At 48.5% G+C, this 9,083-nt stretch overlaps 1 protein-coding gene across 1 annotated transcript in view; it reads right to left on the bottom strand.

Moving 5' to 3' along the window:
* The window catches only part of LOC123748939 (serine-rich adhesin for platelets), a 357,404-nt gene that overhangs the window by 137,844 nt on the left and 210,477 nt on the right, over positions 1-9,083 (bottom strand).

Genomic DNA, 9,083 nt, shown 5'->3' with positions numbered 1-9,083 from the left:
AGGTAGGATATAGAAGAAGGAAGGGAAAGAGTAGGGTGGGATCATATAGGAGACGGGAGAGGAGGGAGAAGTCAAGAACGAATAGGGAGGAGAAGGAGGAAGAGAGGAGATTCAGGAAAAAAAAAGAAATGTGGAATATATTTGGAGCTGTAATAGGCAGGTTGTCCGCCTTGTACATGATGTACAGGATCCCTGATGTACAGGGATCCTGTACATCAGCTGCATTGCTTCTGGCAGTATGGGTTCGAGTCACTTCTGGGGTGTGAGTTTTCAGTTGCATATATGCCTGGGGACCGTTCAGGCTTGTTCGCATTTGTGTTCCTCACGTGTGCCCCAAAGAATGAGGTGATTTGATAAAATACCATGTCCAAGATTACCATCAGAGTGCCGGCGGGGGGATGGGGAATTAGCCTCGGCTACCATCCTCTTTTGTCCGGTCGTTTTGGTAGGGACGCGAGTCTAATTTTCCTCAGCGTCACACATTACATTGTTCTTCTTGTCGTCACTACAGTGGTTTATGCTCATAGATCAGAAATACAGCTGTATGGAACCCTCTGGGATATCTAATCCCATATTGTCTTGTGTTATCCTTGCAATCCACTTTTGTCTCCCTTACCAATCTTGGGGAATTTTGTGGTTCGAATATTCTGAATGATATTTCGAGTTAGGAAATTGGTCTGTGATATCGTGTTTTGTGATAGCGGATTACCTAGCATGAGAGGTTATCTGATTATAGATTTTTTTGGGGGGAATAGGTGAGAAATAGTTCGTTCGGAAGAGTGGAGTTTAATATTCGTGAGTATTGAAGGCTAATACTCGTGTGTACTGAAGGCTAATACTCGTGTGTACTGAAGGCTAATACTCGTGTGTACTGAAGGCTGATATTCGTGTGTACAGAAGGCTAATACTCGTGTGTACTGAAGGCTGATATTCGTGTGTACTGAAGGCTAATACTCGTGTGTACTGAAGGCTGATATTCGTGTGTACTGAAGGCTAATACTCGTGTGTACTGAAGGCTAATACTCGTGTGTACTGAAGGCTGATATTCGTGTGTACTGAAGGCTAATACTCGTGTGTACTGAAGGCTAATACTCGTGTGTACTGAAGGCTAATACTCGTGTGTATACATCGATGGCCTTAGAAGGGGCTACCCACCTGCCCTCCCTTCCGCTCTCACCCCCAACCAACCTCCTCCCTTCACGTCTACCCTTAGCCACCCCCTCCTCCCCACACCCCCCTCCTACCCTACCCATCTCAGCAATACATGGCTAGATCAGGCCATTTATACCAATAACAAGCTCCCAACCCCCATCACATCCATCCCCCCCCCCACCTCCTCCCCCCACCTCCTCCTAATGTGGTCTTTAACTCCTCTTCCCCCTCCCCCCCTTTCCCCCCCACTAAGAGACCTAACAACCCGGCCACCCCCCACTCCTCCTTCGCCCTATTAACTTTCATGAGACATAAACTGCCCTGACTCAGTTGAACAAGGTCCTTCCTACCCTTAACTCCCTCTCTCCCTTCCCCCCCCCCCCCTCAACCCTTTCACCCCCCAACCTTTCCCCAACTCCGAGGCCACAACCCCCCCCCCCCAACACACACCTGCCCTTATCATTACAGTAATGACGCTCCACACACACACACACACCTGTTCACCTCGCCCACACCTTCATTATCTCTCCTGGCTTGTGTGTGTGTGTGTGAGACCTGACTCTACACACCTGTCTACCTCGTGACGTCAGCGGTAAAGGGGGGAAGGGGGGGGACGCTTCCCCCTGTGACGTCACAGGGAACTACCGGATCACCTGGGCGTTACTAACGAGGCCTCTAGCGACCTTTTCATTCTCTCTCTGCGAGAAATTTCCTCGTTAGAAGAGTCTGAACCAGCGTCCGGGGGGGGGGGGGGGAGGGGGAGGGGGATGTATACACACCCACTGAATATACACACCGGAACATACACACACACGCACACTGAACACAACATACACCACTAAAGGCCCCGCTGTATCAAGACCCGTCATACTCCCCGAGCCATACACACACACAAGAGGACCTCGTGACACATGGGTTATACACCATACACCCGACGACACTCTGGGCAATATACGAGTCGGGTCTTGAAATGTCACCCTTTTCGTGTGTGTGTGTAATTACCTAAGTGTAGTTACGGGATGAGAGCTACGCTCGTGGTGTCCCGTCTTCCCAGCACTCTTTGTCATGTGTGTGTGTATGTGTGTGAGTGAGTGAGTGAGTGAGTGAGTGAGTGAGTGAGTGAGTGAGTGAGTGAGTGAGTGAGTGAGTGAGTGAGTGAGTGAGTGGGTGAAAGAGAGAGAGAAAGAGAGAGAAAAGGAGGAAATGAAGAGAAGGTAAGCCATACAAGATAACCATTCTGGATATCAAACCCCCCCCCCCCAACAACATATTACATAACCCCCCCCCCACCTCACACCCCCTCCCTCCCCCAACATAACCCAGCCAATATGTAGGCAACAAAGCCCTCCCCTCCCCCCCCCACCCCCCCACAACATCTCACACCGTTGAAATCTACGATTCGAAATGCGGTGAGAATGAACTCTTAAAGGATTTTATGTTAAGAAAATGTGGCTGTGGGTTGGCTACTTACCCAGAATAGTCGAGCATAACCATTAATAAGGTGTTAGAGGGTAATGATCCCCCAGGGGTGATTATTGGGGTCCCTCGCTCCTACTGAACGAGGAGAGGGGAAGAGGGAGAAGGGGGAGGAAAGAGGGGAGGAGAAGGGTATCACCGAATAAAGGGCGAGATTAGGAAACCTTCAAAGCACATATTTTTGGTATATATATCAGCGTCACAAGATGGGGGCCCAGGAGCTACAGTCAGGAGGAGACAAGAGCAAAAAGGGGGGGGGGGAGATAACACCAAAGTGAAAGTAGATTTTAAAGTAGACGAAACCTCATTTACTGTTCAGTCTACTCATCTTGGTTAACTCTCCAGAGTTCCCACCGTCCAGGATCGATCCCCTCTATCACTTTACAACAACAACAAAATTACGTCCAAGGGCTGTTGTTAGTTATAACAATATAAGGATATAAGACTATAACAGCTTACGTGGCTAGTCCATCACGCTACAAACTTCCATTGAAAACTTCCCACAAAACCTTCTTTTTACAAGTCTACATTCTGATTATTTTAGCTATGAACAAAGAGTGATTGCCAGGAGACAAAGCCTGGCCGTCAAGGAAATACTGATCTCTGCTACGCCAAGACCTGTCAACTCCAGTCAAATTCACTGTTAAAAACAACATGACCTCTGCATTAAACAAACTTGCAAACTCCTCTTTAAATCAATCAAAACAAACTGTATCTCTCTCTCAGATCGTCCAACCACTTGGGCTGGACGGTAGAGCGACGGTCTCGCTTCATGCAGGTCGGCGTTCAATCCCCGACCGTCCAAGTGGTTGGATGCCATTCCTTTCCCCCGTCCCATCCCAAATCCTTATCCTGACCCCTTCCCAGTGCTATATAGTCGTAATGGCTTGGTGCTTTCTCCTAATAGTTCTCTCTCTCTCTCAGATCTGCCACCGACAACAAGCTCAACTTGAAGTCATATACAACAACAATAACAACAACATTACGTCACATACAACCACAATCTTTCTTATAAGAAACTCAACAACACTTCAGCTGATTATGCCAATCAACTTAAGCCTGCAGACTATGGATTGGGAGAGATTGGGATTGGGAGGTACATTTTAAATATTAAACATTAAACATTATTAAACATTACTAAACATTATTATTATTAAAAATATTAAACATTAAAGATACATTTTAAATATTGCCTTGTTGCTATTAGTGTATCCAATCTTCTAAACTACGAGATTCAGGTGTTATAACCAACAAGACTGTTGTGTCTGGTATTTTGCATATGCAAAATTGTGAAAATATTGCCACAAAATCAATATTGGAATAATACTCTATTTTCATTTCATATTAAATTTTCAAGGTAGGAAAATTACCTGACAGAGTACAAACTATGACAATTTTTGAACTTGTATTCTGTATTATATATATTCAAGAAATATACTACATTATTAGTTTAGGTTTGTTTCCAATATTATCAGATATAAGGGCCAAGTTCAGATGAAAAATTGTCTATTTAGTTATATTATCTATTTCTACAAGGAGCTGGTCGGGAGCCGGTCGGCCGAGCGAACAGCACGCTGTACTCGTGATCCTGTGGTCCCGGGTTCGATCCCGGGCGCCGGCGAGAAACAATGGGCAGAGTTTCTTTCACCCTATGCCCCTGTTACCTAGCAGTAAAATAGGTACCTGGGTGTTAGTCAGCTGTCACGGGCTGCTTCCTGGGGGTGGAGGCCTGGTCGAGGACCGGGCCGCGGGGACACTAAAGCCCCGAAATCATCTCAAGATAACCTCAAGATACAATAGCTAAAAAGACGTCGAATCCAGCAAATATTTTTTTTGGGTGTTCCTTGACCACAAAAAAAATTATACGAAAATGACTATATATTAGGGGAAATACCTTGCGAGGCTATCTTGAGGTTATCTTGAGATGATTTCGGGGCTTAGCGTCCCCGCGGCCCGGTCCTCCGACCAGGCTATAAAGTACATACGAAACACTACAGCCATTTTCAAAAAGATGGCCGCCATCAAATTAATTTGGGCCCCCCCACACTGGGCATGAGTTGCCAAGACTGGTACCGGCGTGGAGAGACATCGCCACACTAAGGTCCAGTGTACATGAATATTTTGAAAGGGTTTGAGGTGGATGTTGGAGTAGGTTGTGCTCTTCGCTGCCTGGGTAGAATAGGGTGAAAGAAGTAGAGGAAGGATAGGTATTGGTGGAGGATGATAAAGGTAGGTGATGATGAGTAGAAAGAGAAATGTACAGAGGAAAACCAGGAGACGGTGGTGGAGAAGGTGAAGGGAGAGAAGGAGGAGGCTCTGGCTATATCCCTTCATTTCCTCTCTCCCTCTCTCTCGTCTCTCCCTCCCTCCCTCCCTCCATCACAACCTTCTTATCTCCATGTTCAGGCTCTCAGTCTCACCAACTCCATCATACACAGCCACATGACCCCTCCCCCCCCTCCTATCCCATCCTATCCTGCCCCTCATCCCCCCCACCCCCCTATCTAGCCCCCCTCACCCCTTAGCTTGTCTCTTACCCACCTCTCCTGCTCCTCACCATCACCCCTTACAAACTATCCTACCCTCTCCCCTAGTGTAGTATCTTCCATTCATATCCCTTCCCTCTCTCCCCCCCTTTATATTTTCTACGTTCATCCATCTCCCTCCCATATTGTAGAAAAAAAACTTTCCCACATTTTCTAACCTGGTTCCCCCCTTCCTTACAAGCAAACCTCCCACCATTCCCCCGCTCTCCCACACCCATCCCCAATCCTAGTTCCTCCCCTGCCATCTTCCCCATCCTACCGTCTACCCCCCCCCCCCATCACCTCATCACTCAGCCAAGCCGACACACCACCGTCACCCGTCTATTCTGCTATTGGACAGGTGGAACGGGGCGTCTGGCTCTTGCTGACACCATTCGGAAATGGAATAGAGGAGGACCGGGAAGGATAGAATCGCCCACTCCGCCACGAACACTGCCTGCCACAAGCACCATCACCACTGTCACCATCGACGCCACCATCACCATCCGTGGATGCCTGGGAAGGTGCACTATACGAAGGCTGATGAACGCCTTTGCTCCTGCGTCTCGCTTGTCGCAGTCAAGGGTACATAGCGCCGGCTTTCAGGGCTAACTACCTCACTCCCAAGTGAATAACAACATCTCCGGAAGTAGAAGTAGAAGAAGTAGAAGTAGTAGTAGACCTGGTAATAGTAGGCCTCGTTGTAGTAGATCTAGTTGTAGTTTTTGAGAATGTAGGTATTTATCAGCTTAAGCGTAGACCCCAAAATACTTCAAGTCCGGTGTTCGTGTAGATATTGTACGTACAATGGTGGGTTATGGTACCATGGTTATCTTGATTCTTGATCTTGATATCTTGGTTAGGGGAAGTCTTGATGTACACAACACATAGCTGGAGCCGCCATTTTGGATGGTGTGTGTGTGTAAGGCGGGAAAATGAGGTGAGCGAGCAAGAGATGGCGCCACCTGACCTCCCTATCTGGTTCAAATGAGTATCTTCTCACCACCAATGACGTCACGCGATCTCTTGGATGGCTGACCAATCAGGGGATAGACCCATGTAGACGCTACAGTTTGTGTACTCGTATAATGGTCCCTTAAGGATAGACGTGTGTGTATGTTTGACCATCCTGCAGAGCGTCTATCCATCCTCAAGAGGAGCCTCAAGGGCATTGAAGTCTATGGAAACTACACCGCCATTGTCAGCAATAATGTCCTCGTGTCTGTGGTACGAGAAATGTGGGCAGTAGCGACACAGAACGGCCTATTGACATAGCTCGGGTGCAGGGGGGGGGGGGGTTGTGTAAAAGCCTGGTTTGTGCCTCGGAGAGGCTACGGGATCCAGTAAGTTCAGTAGAACTTCGGTTTCAACCCTTTTACCCTGTCGTAGCTCAGTCGATTAAGGCAGTGTCTGGGATGCTCCCGGACGCAGGTTAGAATCCTCGTCACGGGCCTTGTGGATTTGTTCAGTAGACACACAGATTACCGCAGTGTTCAAGCCTTCTGCGATCACAGCGAGGACGGTGTCGACGAGGAATCATGTGATTGGACTACAAGACACTAGAAACAGTACCATTTGATCGCGTATAAACAACCGTATTAGCATTCGTGGCGGCCAACGAGGTGGTCAGGTTGTTCTAGCAGCCAGCGAGATGTTCCCATCTAAAACCTGGTGTGTGTAAGCATCGAGGGATGAGTCTCTTTAGTGACTTTTGAGTATCGCGGACGTGTTGGTGATCTTTGCACCACATGTGCGGCTACATACCATATGTAGATGTGAAGTTTGAGGATGGATTTTAAGTTTGAGGTTTACGGGCTATTCATGCCCGTGCCACCTCTTGCGTGGCTTAATCTTTATCAATCAATCTTGAGGATGGAGCAGCGTTCTGCAGGACGGGTATATATCACTTACGTTACTCGTCTCTCTAACACTTCGTTAAACACAAGAACCCCCCAAAACTCTGTATACAAAATTGGGCAGTAATACATAAGGTCAATGGTTGTATCTATGAACCCTTCTCTCGTACTAAAATACTGCCCCCATCCGATTGATAAAGATTAAGCCACCCAAGAGGTGGCACGGGCATGAATAGCCCGTAATGTCCCCATCTGGGAACCATATTCATGCCGGCACAATATCTACACACTCTGAGGCGTCACGGGTGCCCATAGCTCCCCGCCTCAATCCAGGTTGAGCCAGACACATGCCCATAATCTGTAACAGTTTATAGGGACGTCTCTGTTCCATGTGGCTTTCCCACCGAGGAAATAAAAGATATTTGGGCACGGAGGGAACACATTGGAGCTGTGTGTTGCTGCCGTGTAAACAACTTGCTACTTTAGATAACCTCTGGAGGCCCTGCTTGGCTATGTTCCAACTGGTGACATTTGCAAGCAGAGGTGGTCAGGAAAAAAAAAGAGTGTAGTTTGGACAGTATCGTGTCTAAATTTTCAATTTTTTTTTAAATTTGCCCCGAGGGGCGAGTTTATTGGGCAGCGCCACTCATCTTGTGAGTGAACACACCGCCATAGCAGAATGTACAACACTCCCCAATAGGAAGAAAACCCGCTGGGTTGTTCATCCTGTCACTTGTACGCAGACACAGCTGGGACTTGCTTAACTGTCTCAAGTGAACAGCGTGTCTAGTTGTTGTAGAATTGGTGGTAGCAGTGGCAGGCAGTTGTCTCAGTCATGTTTATACTCGCTGGGAGTATGAGCTACAGGGAGTGGGATGGGAGTAGGTAGTGGGAGTTGTCTGTGGGAGAAGGGACTGGGAGTAGGGACTTCTGCCCTTCTCACCTCATCTGTTTAAGACAGGATAACCGCTGGACATTGATAACAGTAAAGGGGGCTGCTGTTATCCGTTTCTATGCACGGGCCAGATTCGACAAGACAGACAGCCATGAGAATAGTTATGCTGTAAAGCAACAGGTACACCGAGGCCTCTAGGCGGGGCATAATGAGCTACACTTTACCGACTTGTAGACACGTATAAGTAAGTACTGATAGGTGGCAACGTTTTTACTCCCGCCCGCCGCCGCCGCCGCCGCCACCGTCTAGTCCTTAAAGGTAAGATGCGCGACTGTTGTAGGTGGTGGGGGGGGGGGGGGGGTGGATCTGCGGAGGAGGTGTGTTGGGGGGTGTTATAGATGTGCGAGGGAGGGGGGGGAGAAGTGTTGTATGTAGTGGTGGTGAGTGAGAGTTAGGGAGGTGGTAGGTTGTGGGGGTGGGGGGCAAGAGGGGTGACTGTGGGGGGGGGGTGGTCAACTTCCCTTTTCCCTTCCCTCCCCTCCCCCTCACTCCTTCCATCACTCCGAAATCCTCGCTCCTCTCCTTCATTCCTCTCCCATCCACCTCTTTCCCTCCCTTGTTCTTCTTTTCCTTCTCCTCAACACTATAATGCTTTAACATATTTTCTCCAAGACTAATTTAGCAGCAACAGATTCTCTCTCTCTCTCTCCCTCTCTCTCCCTCTCTCTCACTCACACTCTCTCACACTCTCTCTCCCTCTCTCCCTCACCCTCTCTCACTCCTACTCTCTCACTCTCCCACTCTCTCACTCTCCCACTCTCTCACTCTCACTCTCTCACTCTCACTCTCCCACTCTCTCACTCTCCCACTCTCTCACTCTCCCACTCTCCCACTCTCTCACTCTCCCTCTCTCACTCTCCCTCTCTCACTCTCCCACTCTCTCACTCTCCCACTCTCTCACTCTCCCACTCTCCCACTCTCCCACTCTCTCACTCTCCCTCTCTCTCACTCTCCCTCTCCCCCTCCCACCTCTGGCACAACTTCCCCTGCAGGAGTATAAACTGCTCAAGGCTGCTAAAAGATTCATCTCTGCTTTATTGTGGCACTAACTAGGCATTTGGAGTCGGTGGCAGTCTTTACCCCTTAACAGCCGTGTATCAGGCGCCTGCCCGCCAGGGT

This window comes from Procambarus clarkii, chromosome 81, assembly GCF_040958095.1.
Source record: "Procambarus clarkii isolate CNS0578487 chromosome 81, FALCON_Pclarkii_2.0, whole genome shotgun sequence".
Taxonomy (NCBI): domain Eukaryota; kingdom Metazoa; phylum Arthropoda; class Malacostraca; order Decapoda; family Cambaridae; genus Procambarus; species Procambarus clarkii.
The sequence above is the reverse complement of the archived record's forward strand: the minus strand, read 5'-3'. Positions and strand labels throughout refer to the sequence as shown.